This window comes from Ochotona princeps, unplaced genomic scaffold, assembly GCF_030435755.1.
Source record: "Ochotona princeps isolate mOchPri1 unplaced genomic scaffold, mOchPri1.hap1 HAP1_SCAFFOLD_202, whole genome shotgun sequence".
Taxonomy (NCBI): Eukaryota; Metazoa; Chordata; class Mammalia; order Lagomorpha; family Ochotonidae; genus Ochotona; species Ochotona princeps.
In genome coordinates this window covers 223,910-236,358 of record NW_026700838.1, presented here as the reverse complement: position 1 = coordinate 236,358, position 12,449 = coordinate 223,910, and positions in this window count along the sequence as shown.

The following is a 12,449-nucleotide window of genomic DNA, read 5'->3' as shown; positions in this document are numbered from 1 at the left end:
TCCTTGAGAGCTGCTTGGAAGCCTGATGGTGTGTGAAGTTAGTGAGCCAAATGGAGTTGTTCTCCCACAAGAACCACTCGGCTGATTCTTCTTCAATATGCCCTTCACCAACATGCAGTGTTTCCTTGATTGAATTAGCTCTCACACCACTATTTGCGTATAGAGCCTTTGCATTGAGGGCTATCTGAAAACGGCTGTGGCGCTGAAGTTGCCTGTGAATGTGGAGTTGGTGGCATGTGAAACCCGCATGTGGAGCATTCGTTTGTGTGGGATGCTCTACCAGGTTCATTCCTAGATAATGCACTCAAAGGGCACTAAGCATAGAGTGTGAAAACTGAGTTTCCTTGAGAGCTGCTTGGAAGCCTGATGGTGTGTGAAGTTAGTGAGCCAAATGGAGTTGTTCTCCCACAAGAACCACTCGGCTGATTCTTCTTCAATATGCCCTTTACCATCCTGCAGTGTTTCCTTCATTGAATTAGCTCTCACACCAATATTTGCGTCTAGAGCCTTTGCATTGAGGGCTATCTGAAAACGTCTGTGGCGCTGAATTTGCATGTGAATGTGGAGTTGGTGGCATGTGAAACCCGCATGTGCAGCATTCGTTTGTGTGGGATGCTCACAAAGCTTCATTTCAGTCCTAGGCACTCAAAGGGCACTAAGCATAGAGTGTGAAAACTGGGTTTCCTTGAGAGCTGCTTGGAAGCCTGATGGTGTGTGAAGTTAGTGAGCCAAATGGAGTTGTTCTCCCACAAGAACCACTCGGCTGATTCTTCTTCAATATGCCCTTCACCAACATGCAGGGTTTCCTTCATTGAATTAGCTCTCACACCACTATATGATTCTAGAGCCTTTGCATTGAGGGCTTTCTGAAAACGGCTGTGGCGCTGAAGTTGTCTGTGAATGTGGATTTGGTGGCATGTGAAACCCGCATGTGGAGCATTCGTTTGTGTGGGATGCTCACCAAGCTTCATTTCAGTCCTAGGCACTCAAAGGGCACTAAGCATAGAGTGTGAAAACTGAGTTTCCTTGAGAGCTGCTTGGAAGCCTGATGGTGTGTGATCTTTGTGAGCCAAATGGAGTTGTTCTCCCACAAGAACCACACGGCTGATTCTTCTTCAATATGCCCTTCACCAACATGCAGTGTTTCCTTGATTGAATTAGCTCTCACACCAATATTTGCGTCTAGAGCCTTTGCATTGAGGGCTATTTCAAAACGGCTGTGGCGCTGAAGTTGCCTGTGAATGTGGAGTTGGTGGCATGTGAAACCCGCATGTGGACCATTAGTTCATGTGGGATGATCACCAAGCTTCATTTTGTCCTAGGCACTCAAAAGGCACTAAGCATAGAGTGTGAAAACTGAGTTTCCTTGAGAGCTGCTTGGAAGCCTGATGGTGTGTGAAGTTAGTGAGCCAAATGGAGTTGTTCTCCCACAAGAACCACTCGGCTGATTCTTCTTCAATATGCCCTTCACCAACATGCAGTGTTTCCTTGATTGAATAGGCTCTCACACCACTTTTTGCGTCTAGAGCCTTTGCATTGAGGGCTATCTGAAAACGGCTGTGGCGCTGAAGTTGCCTGTGAATGTGGAGTTGGTGGCATGTGAAACCCGCATGTGCAGCATTCGTTTGTGTGGGATGCTCTACCAGGTTCATTCCTAGATAATGCACTCAAAGGCCCCTAAGCATAGAGTGTGAAAACTGAGTTTCCTTGAGAGCTGCTTGGAAGCCTGATGGTGTGTGAAGTTAGTGAGCCAAATGGAGTTGTTCTCCCACAAGAACCACTCGGCTGATTCTTCTTCAATATGCCCTTCACCAACATGCAGTGTTTCCTTCATTGTATTAGCTCTCACACCAATATTTTCATTTAGAGCCTTTGCATTGAGGGCTATCTGAAAACGGCTTTGGCGCTGAAGTTGTCTGTGAATGTGGAGTTGGTGGCATGTGAAACCCGCATGTGGAGCATTCGTTTGTGTGGGATGCTCTACCAGGTTCATTCCTAGATAATGCACTCAAAGGGCACTAAGCATAGAGTGTGAAAACTGAGTTTCCTTGAGAGCTGCTTGGAAGCCTGATGCTGTGTGAAGTTAGTGAGCCAAATGGAGTTGTTCTCCCACAAGAACCACTCGGCTGATTCTTCTTCAATATGCCCTTCACCAACATGCAGTGTTTCCTTGATTGAATTAGCTCTCACACCACTATTTGCGTCTAGAGCCTTTGCATTGAGGGCTATCTGAAAACGGCTGTGGCGCTGAAGTTGCCTGTGAATGTGGAGTTGGTGGCATGTGAAACCCGCAAGTGGACCATTCGTTTGTGTGGGATGCTCTACCAGGTTCATTCCTAGATGATGCACTCAAAGGGCACTAAGCATAGAGTGTGAAAACCGAGTTTCCTTGAGAGCTGCTTGGAAGCCTGATGGTGTGTGAAGTTAGTGAGCCAAATGGAGTTGTTCTCCCACAAGAACCACTCGGCTGATTCTTCTTCAATATGCCCTTCACCAACATGCAGTGTTTCCTTGATTGAATTAGCTCTCACACCACTATTTGCGTATAGAGCCTTTGCATTGAGGGCTATCTGAAAACGGCTGTGGCGCTGAAGTTGCCTGTGAATGTGGAGTTGGTGGCATGTGAAACCCGCATGTGGAGCATTCGTTTGTGTGGGATGCTCTACCAGGTTCATTCCTAGATAATGCACTCAAAGGGCACTAAGCATAGAGTGTGAAAACTGAGTTTCCTTGAGAGCTGCTTGGAAGCCTGATGGTGTGTGAAGTTAGTGAGCCAAATGGAGTTGTTCTCCCACAAGAACCACTCGGCTGATTCTTCTTCAATATGCCCTTTACCATCCTGCAGTGTTTCCTTCATTGAATTAGCTCTCACACCAATATTTGCGTCTAGAGCCTTTGCATTGAGGGCTATCTGAAAATGGCTTTGGGTCTGATGTTGTCTGTGAATGTGGAGTTGGTGGCATGTGAAACCCGCACGTGGACCATTCGTTCGTGTGGGATGCTCACCAAGCTTCATTTTGTCCTAGGCACTCAAAGGGCACTAAGCATAGAGTGTGAAAACTGAGTTTCCTTGAGAGCTGCTTGGAAGCCTGATGGTGTGTGAAGTTAGTGAGCCAAATGGAGTTGTTCTCCCACAAGAACCACTCGGCTGATTCTTCTTCAATATGCCCTTCACCAACATGCAGTGTTTCCTTGATTGAATGAGCTCTCACACCAATATTTGCGTCTAGAGCCTTTGCATTGAGGGCTATCTGAAAGTGGCTGTGGCTCTGAAGTTGCCTGGAATGTGTAGTTGGTGGCATGTGAAACTCGCATGTGGAGCATTCGTTTGTGTGGGATGCTCTACCAGGTTCATTCCTAGATGATGCACTCAAAGGGCACTAAGCATAGAGTGTGAAAACTAAGTTCCTTGAGAGCTGCTTGGAAGCCTGATGGTGTGTGAAGTTAGTGAGCCAAATGGAGTTGTTCTCCCTCAAAACCACTCGGCTGATTCTTCTTCAATATGCCCTTCACCAACATGCAGTGTTTCCTTGATTGAATAGGCTCTCACACCACTTTTTGCGTCTAGAGCCTTTGCATTGAGGGCTATCTGAAAACGGCTGTGGCGCTGAAGTTGCCTGTGAATGTGGAGTTGGTGGCATGTGAAACCCGCATGTGCAGCATTCGTTTGTGTGGGATGCTCTACCAGGTTCATTCCTAGATAATGCACTCAAAGGCCCCTAAGCATAGAGTGTGAAAACTGAGTTTCCTTGAGAGCTGCTTGGAAGCCTGATGGTGTGTGAAGTTAGTGAGCCAAATGGAGTTGTTCTCCCACAAGAACCACTCGGCTGATTCTTCTTCAATATGCCCTTCACCAACATGCAGTGTTTCCTTGATTGAATTAGCTCTCACACCACTATTTGCGTCTAGAGCCTTTGCATTGAGGGCTATCTGAAAACGGCTGTGGCGCTGAAGTTGCCTGTGAATGTGGAGTTGGTGGCATGTGAAACCCGCATGTGGACCATTCGTTCATGTGGGATGATCACCAAGCTTCATTTTGTCCTAGGCACTCAAAAGGCACTAAGCATAGAGTGTGAAAACTGAGTTTCCTTGAGAGCTGCTTGGAAGCCTGATGGTGTGTGAAGTTAGTGAGCCAAATGGAGTTGTTCTCCCACAAGAACCACTCGGCTGATTCTTCTTCAATATGCCCTTCACCAACATGCAGTGTTTCCTTGATTGAATAGGCTCTCACACCACTTTTTGCGTCTAGAGCCTTTGCATTGAGGGCTATCTGAAAACGGCTGTGGCGCTGAAGTTGCCTGTGAATGTGGAGTTGGTGGCATGTGAAACCCGCATGTGCAGCATTCGTTTGTGTGGGATGCTCTACCAGGTTCATTCCTAGATAATGCACTCAAAGGCCCCTAAGCATAGAGTGTGAAAACTGAGTTTCCTTGAGAGCTGCTTGGAAGCCTGATGGTGTGTGAAGTTAGTGAGCCAAATGGAGTTGTTCTCCCACAAGAACCACTCGGCTGATTCTTCTTCAATATGCCCTTCACCAACATGCAGTGTTTCCTTCATTGTATTAGCTCTCACACCAATATTTTCATTTAGAGCCTTTGCATTGAGGGCTATCTGAAAACGGCTTTGGCGCTGAAGTTGTCTGTGAATGTGGAGTTGGTGGCATGTGAAACCCGCATGTGGAGCATTCGTTTGTGTGGGATGCTCTACCAGGTTCATTCCTAGATAATGCACTCAAAGGGCACTAAGCATAGAGTGTGAAAACTGAGTTTCCTTGAGAGCTGCTTGGAAGCCTGATGCTGTGTGAAGTTAGTGAGCCAAATGGAGTTGTTCTCCCACAAGAACCACTCGGCTGATTCTTCTTCAATATGCCCTTCACCAACATGCAGTGTTTCCTTGATTGAATTAGCTCTCACACCACTATTTGCGTCTAGAGCCTTTGCATTGAGGGCTATCTGAAAACGGCTGTGGCGCTGAAGTTGCCTGTGAATGTGGAGTTGGTGGCATGTGAAACCCGCAAGTGGACCATTCGTTTGTGTGGGATGCTCTACCAGGTTCATTCCTAGATGATGCACTCAAAGGGCACTAAGCATAGAGTGTGAAAACCGAGTTTCCTTGAGAGCTGCTTGGAAGCCTGATGGTGTGTGAAGTTAGTGAGCCAAATGGAGTTGTTCTCCCACAAGAACCACTCGGCTGATTCTTCTTCAATATGCCCTTCACCAACATGCAGTGTTTCCTTGATTGAATTAGCTCTCACACCACTATTTGCGTATAGAGCCTTTGCATTGAGGGCTATCTGAAAACGGCTGTGGCGCTGAAGTTGCCTGTGAATGTGGAGTTGGTGGCATGTGAAACCCGCATGTGGAGCATTCGTTTGTGTGGGATGCTCTACCAGGTTCATTCCTAGATAATGCACTCAAAGGGCACTAAGCATAGAGTGTGAAAACTGAGTTTCCTTGAGAGCTGCTTGGAAGCCTGATGGTGTGTGAAGTTAGTGAGCCAAATGGAGTTGTTCTCCCACAAGAACCACTCGGCTGATTCTTCTTCAATATGCCCTTTACCATCCTGCAGTGTTTCCTTCATTGAATTAGCTCTCACACCAATATTTGCGTCTAGAGCCTTTGCATTGAGGGCTATCTGAAAACGTCTGTGGCGCTGAATTTGCATGTGAATGTGGAGTTGGTGGCATGTGAAACCCGCATGTGCAGCATTCGTTTGTGTGGGATGCTCACAAAGCTTCATTTCAGTCCTAGGCACTCAAAGGGCACTAAGCATAGAGTGTGAAAACTGGGTTTCCTTGAGAGCTGCTTGGAAGCCTGATGGTGTGTGAAGTTAGTGAGCCAAATGGAGTTGTTCTCCCACAAGAACCACTCGGCTGATTCTTCTTCAATATGCCCTTCACCAACATGCAGGGTTTCCTTCATTGAATTAGCTCTCACACCACTATATGATTCTAGAGCCTTTGCATTGAGGGCTTTCTGAAAACGGCTGTGGCGCTGAAGTTGTCTGTGAATGTGGATTTGGTGGCATGTGAAACCCGCATGTGGAGCATTCGTTTGTGTGGGATGCTCACCAAGCTTCATTTCAGTCCTAGGCACTCAAAGGGCACTAAGCATAGAGTGTGAAAACTGAGTTTCCTTGAGAGCTGCTTGGAAGCCTGATGGTGTGTGATCTTTGTGAGCCAAATGGAGTTGTTCTCCCACAAGAACCACACGGCTGATTCTTCTTCAATATGCCCTTCACCAACATGCAGTGTTTCCTTGATTGAATTAGCTCTCACACCAATATTTGCGTCTAGAGCCTTTGCATTGAGGGCTATTTGAAAACGGCTGTGGCGCTGAAGTTGCCTGTGAATGTGGAGTTGGTGGCATGTGAAACCCGCATGTGGACCATTAGTTCATGTGGGATGATCACCAAGCTTCATTTTGTCCTAGGCACTCAAAAGGCACTAAGCATAGAGTGTGAAAACTGAGTTTCCTTGAGAGCTGCTTGGAAGCCTGATGGTGTGTGAAGTTAGTGAGCCAAATGGAGTTGTTCTCCCACAAGAACCACTCGGCTGATTCTTCTTCAATATGCCCTTCACCAACATGCAGTGTTTCCTTGATTGAATAGGCTCTCACACCACTTTTTGCGTCTAGAGCCTTTGCATTGAGGGCTATCTGAAAACGGCTGTGGCGCTGAAGTTGCCTGTGAATGTGGAGTTGGTGGCATGTGAAACCCGCATGTGCAGCATTCGTTTGTGTGGGATGCTCTACCAGGTTCATTCCTAGATAATGCACTCAAAGGCCCCTAAGCATAGAGTGTGAAAACTGAGTTTCCTTGAGAGCTGCTTGGAAGCCTGATGGTGTGTGAAGTTAGTGAGCCAAATGGAGTTGTTCTCCCACAAGAACCACTCGGCTGATTCTTCTTCAATATGCCCTTCACCAACATGCAGTGTTTCCTTCATTGTATTAGCTCTCACACCAATATTTTCATTTAGAGCCTTTGCATTGAGGGCTATCTGAAAACGGCTTTGGCGCTGAAGTTGTCTGTGAATGTGGAGTTGGTGGCATGTGAAACCCGCATGTGGAGCATTCGTTTGTGTGGGATGCTCTACCAGGTTCATTCCTAGATAATGCACTCAAAGGGCACTAAGCATAGAGTGTGAAAACTGAGTTTCCTTGAGAGCTGCTTGGAAGCCTGATGCTGTGTGAAGTTAGTGAGCCAAATGGAGTTGTTCTCCCACAAGAACCACTCGGCTGATTCTTCTTCAATATGCCCTTCACCAACATGCAGTGTTTCCTTGATTGAATTAGCTCTCACACCACTATTTGCGTCTAGAGCCTTTGCATTGAGGGCTATCTGAAAACGGCTGTGGCGCTGAAGTTGCCTGTGAATGTGGAGTTGGTGGCATGTGAAACCCGCAAGTGGACCATTCGTTTGTGTGGGATGCTCTACCAGGTTCATTCCTAGATGATGCACTCAAAGGGCACTAAGCATAGAGTGTGAAAACCGAGTTTCCTTGAGAGCTGCTTGGAAGCCTGATGGTGTGTGAAGTTAGTGAGCCAAATGGAGTTGTTCTCCCACAAGAACCACTCGGCTGATTCTTCTTCAATATGCCCTTCACCAACATGCAGTGTTTCCTTGATTGAATTAGCTCTCACACCACTATTTGCGTATAGAGCCTTTGCATTGAGGGCTATCTGAAAACGGCTGTGGCGCTGAAGTTGCCTGTGAATGTGGAGTTGGTGGCATGTGAAACCCGCATGTGGAGCATTCGTTTGTGTGGGATGCTCTACCAGGTTCATTCCTAGATAATGCACTCAAAGGGCACTAAGCATAGAGTGTGAAAACTGAGTTTCCTTGAGAGCTGCTTGGAAGCCTGATGGTGTGTGAAGTTAGTGAGCCAAATGGAGTTGTTCTCCCACAAGAACCACTCGGCTGATTCTTCTTCAATATGCCCTTTACCATCCTGCAGTGTTTCCTTCATTGAATTAGCTCTCACACCAATATTTGCGTCTAGAGCCTTTGCATTGAGGGCTATCTGAAAATGGCTTTGGGTCTGATGTTGTCTGTGAATGTGGAGTTGGTGGCATGTGAAACCCGCACGTGGACCATTCGTTCGTGTGGGATGCTCACCAAGCTTCATTTTGTCCTAGGCACTCAAAGGGCACTAAGCATAGAGTGTGAAAACTGAGTTTCCTTGAGAGCTGCTTGGAAGCCTGATGGTGTGTGAAGTTAGTGAGCCAAATGGAGTTGTTCTCCCACAAGAACCACTCGGCTGATTCTTCTTCAATATGCCCTTCACCAACATGCAGTGTTTCCTTGATTGAATGAGCTCTCACACCAATATTTGCGTCTAGAGCCTTTGCATTGAGGGCTATCTGAAAGTGGCTGTGGCTCTGAAGTTGCCTGGAATGTGTAGTTGGTGGCATGTGAAACTCGCATGTGGAGCATTCGTTTGTGTGGGATGCTCTACCAGGTTCATTCCTAGATGATGCACTCAAAGGGCACTAAGCATAGAGTGTGAAAACTAAGTTCCTTGAGAGCTGCTTGGAAGCCTGATGGTGTGTGAAGTTAGTGAGCCAAATGGAGTTGTTCTCCCACAAGAACCACTCGGCTGATTCTTCTTCAATATGCCCTTTACTATCATGCAGTGTTTCCTTCATTGAATTAGCTCTCACACTAATATTTGCGTCTAGAGCCTTTGCATTGAGGGCTATCTGAAAACGTCTGTGGCGCTGAATTTGCATGTGAATGTGGAGTTGGTGGCATGTGAAACCCGCATGTGCAGCATTCGTTTGTGTGGGATGCTCACCAAGCTTCAATTCAGTCCTAGGCACTCAAAGGGCACTAAGCATAGAGTGTGAAAACTGAGTTTCCTTGAGAGCTGCTTGGAAGCCTGATGGTGTGTGATCTTTGTGAGCCAAATGGAGTTGTTCTCCCACAAGAACCACACGGCTGATTCTTCTTCAATATGCCCTTCACCAACATGCAGTGTTTCCTTGATTGAATTAGCTCTCACACCAATATTTGCGTCTAGAGCCTTTGCATTGAGGGCTATTTGAAAACGGCTGTGGCGCTGAAGTTGCCTGTGAATGTGGAGTTGGTGGCATGTGAAACCCGCATGTGGACCATTCGTTCATGTGGGATGCTCACCAAGCTTCATTTTGTCCTAGGCACTCAAAAGGCACTAAGCATAGAGTGTGAAAACTGAGTTTCCTTGAGAGCTGCTTGGAAGCCTGATGGTGTGTGAAGTTAGTGAGCCAAATGGAGTTGTTCTCCCACAAGAACCACTCGGCTGGATTGTAGAAAGATGGCCGACTGCAGAGAGCTGGTGTAGGGTGGAGTATGGAAGGAGGGGAGCCGATCCAGCAGAGAAACAGGCCAGGAGGCGCGAAACTGTAGGGAGAAGAGCGAGAAGGTCACTGGAGTTCACTAAAGCAAGAAGATCTACACAGCGTGAAGGAACAGCCGCAAAAAGTAGGAAAGAAAATACAGCACGCCGCGAGAAACCTGGTGAGTCACGATCCCAGGCAGGGGGAAGGCGGCAGAGGCTCAACCGCCCCAGGGAAAACAGAGGCGGCTGGAAGGATAGGCGCCCACACCGTCAGGGGCACCAGTCCCCTGGAAGGCAGGAGCCCCCAGAGGAGGCTACTGGACTGATCATTGGGTGCATTATCCCTGCAGAAATGGAGGAAAAGCTGGGGAGATTTCCCAGAGGCTTGCCTACCCGCTGCTCAGCGGCTCTGGGAGAGTGCAGAGGGAACAGGAGCAGCACTGTGGGACTGGGGCTCAGAGATCCCCATATCGGCTCCTAGCTGTGGACTGGCTGCGGGAGAGTCAGTGGATCCTGTTGCTGGACTCGCCCTGAGCCCCAGAGGCTGGGCAACGCTCGACAGGGCCTCACGTCCTGGGCAGAGGAGCAGACTAGTGGGGGCACATCTCACCTAAAGGGCTCTGTGCCTCTCAGAGATCCGCTTCCATCCTTGAGAGAGTGCAGCTGAGGAAGTGGCTTCTTCAGGGCGGAGTCCCCAGCTGGGCTCAGCTAGAGTGGCCAGACCGTAGCGGGCTCAGCTGAACTGGCCGGACAGGTTTTCCCAGCAGGAGCCCGCTCGGAAAGACCTGCCTGTGGTGTTGCAGCCCTCGGCGGAGCAGCGCTTCCGAGTTTGGCACTGGGGCCACGGAGATTTCCATCCCAGCACAGGCCGGGGTTGGGGATTTTAGGCTCCGAGCAGCAGGAGCCCTTGCTGTGCTAACCTCAAGCCCTGAAGGAGAGTCTCGGCTCAGCACTGAGGCAGAGACCCCCGCTGTATTAGCCTTGTGACCCAAAGCCCAGGCGCAGCTCGGCAGAGTGAATCTGTAGGGCACTGCCTTTGAGAGGGAGCCACAGGGGAAGGGGCCTGGCACTAGGGCTGGCCCACAAAGCCTCCTGTCCCAACTCGGGGCTGTGATCTACAGACCCTGAAAGCAGCTGGTGACTCAGGCAGTAAGCCCTGCTGGGCTCAGCCAGAGACCCCAAACCAGAGCCGGCTCAGCTGAATCACCGCTAAAATCTCAAAACAACAAGAAGTAAAAACACAATGAGGAGAAGTATCAGAAAAAGCAATGACCCAGAGGAAAGATCAAGCACTCCCTCCCAATACAACCAAAAACTAATCCCAATATCTGAGATGCAAGATGAAGACATAGAGGAACTATCAGATAAGGACTTTAAGAAGCTAATCATAAAATTCGTCAGAGAGAGTGAAAAGCGCTGGGAAGAGTCTAAGGCATTCGAAAACCATATCACTGCAGAAATAAATCAAGTCAAAAAGGGAATCCTTGATATAGAGAACAAAATTGAAAGCCTAACCAACAGAATGAACACAGCAGAAGACAGAATATCAGAATTGGAAGACAATCAGAATGAAAGGCAGCAGCTCATCAAACAGTTGGAGACAAATCTAGAGAAAGCCAATAGGTCCATACAGGAAATGAAAGACAACCTCAAAAAATCAAATATTAGAATAATAGGCCTTCCCGAAGGAGTGGAAAAGGAGACAGGCTTGCAACGAGTGCTCAATGAGATAATACAGGAGAACTTCCAGAATACTGGAAATATAAATCTAGCACAAATCCAGGAAGGACAAAGAACCCCCAGTAGATACGACCCAAACAAATCGTCTCCCAGACATGTGGTCCTCAAGCTACCTTCAAGTGAATACAAGGAAACCATTCTAAGACAAGTAAGAAAAAAGGATAAGATTACTTTCAGGGGAAGGGAAATCAGGATCACAGCCGACCTATCAGAAGAAACGCTCCAAGCAAGGAGAGAATGGGGCAAAACCTATCAAATCCTGAAACAAAACAACTGCCAACCAAGAATAATGTACCCAGCAAAGCTCTCATTTATATTTGAGAATGAAATCAAATACTTCAACAGTAAAGAGAAACTCGAAGAATACATCAACACGAAACCAGCTCTGGAAAATCTCCTCAGGAAGGTGCTAAACCCAGAAAGAAAAAATGCAAACCAAAATCAAAGATGGCAAATGGGAAGACCTCCCCACTAAAATCCATACAAGAAAAGTCAACCAATCAAAAACTCTAATAGTCGCAAATACACACTTGCACACTTACACTCATGGCAGCCCAAAACCAATTCCTCTCAATATTATCTCTAAACACAAATGGCTTAAACTCACCAATCAAAAGGCATAGATTAACGGAATGGATCATCAAACAGCACCCAACTATATGTTGCCTACAAGAGACACATCTAACCAGAAAATCCTGTAAGAAATTTAAAGTGAAAGGATGGAAAAAGACTTTTCATGCCAATGGACGAGAAAAAAAGGCTGGCGTAGCTGTTCTAATCTCAGATGACCTAGACTTCAAGCTGACAGACATCAAAAAGGACAGAGAAGGACATTATATATTGGTGAAGGGACTGATCCATCAAGAAGTAATTACAATCGTGAACATATATGCACCTAATTCCAATGCGCCTAGCTTCGTGAAGCAACTACTTACAGACTTAAGGGGAGACATAGATACACACACAATAATAGTGGGCGATCTTAACACCCCGCTAACAACTATAGACAGATCAACAAAACAAAAACTCAACAAAGAAACAACAGAGCTCGTACAAACATTAGAACAACTGGACTTGGTAGACATTTATAGAATTTTTTATCCTAAGACCACAGATTATACATTTTTTTCAGCAGTACATGGCACCTTCTCCAGGATCGACCACATGATAGGACACAAAGCAAACCTAAATAACTTCAAAAAGATAGAAATCATACCATGTACCCTCTCAGACCACCACGGAATGAAACTGGAAATCAGCAATTCAAAATGCCCAAGGAAATATAGAAACTCTTGGAGGTTGAACAATATGCTATTGAACGAACAATGGGTCAGGGAAGAAATTAAAGATGAGATCAAAAAATTTATGGAAACCAATGAAAACTCTGATACAA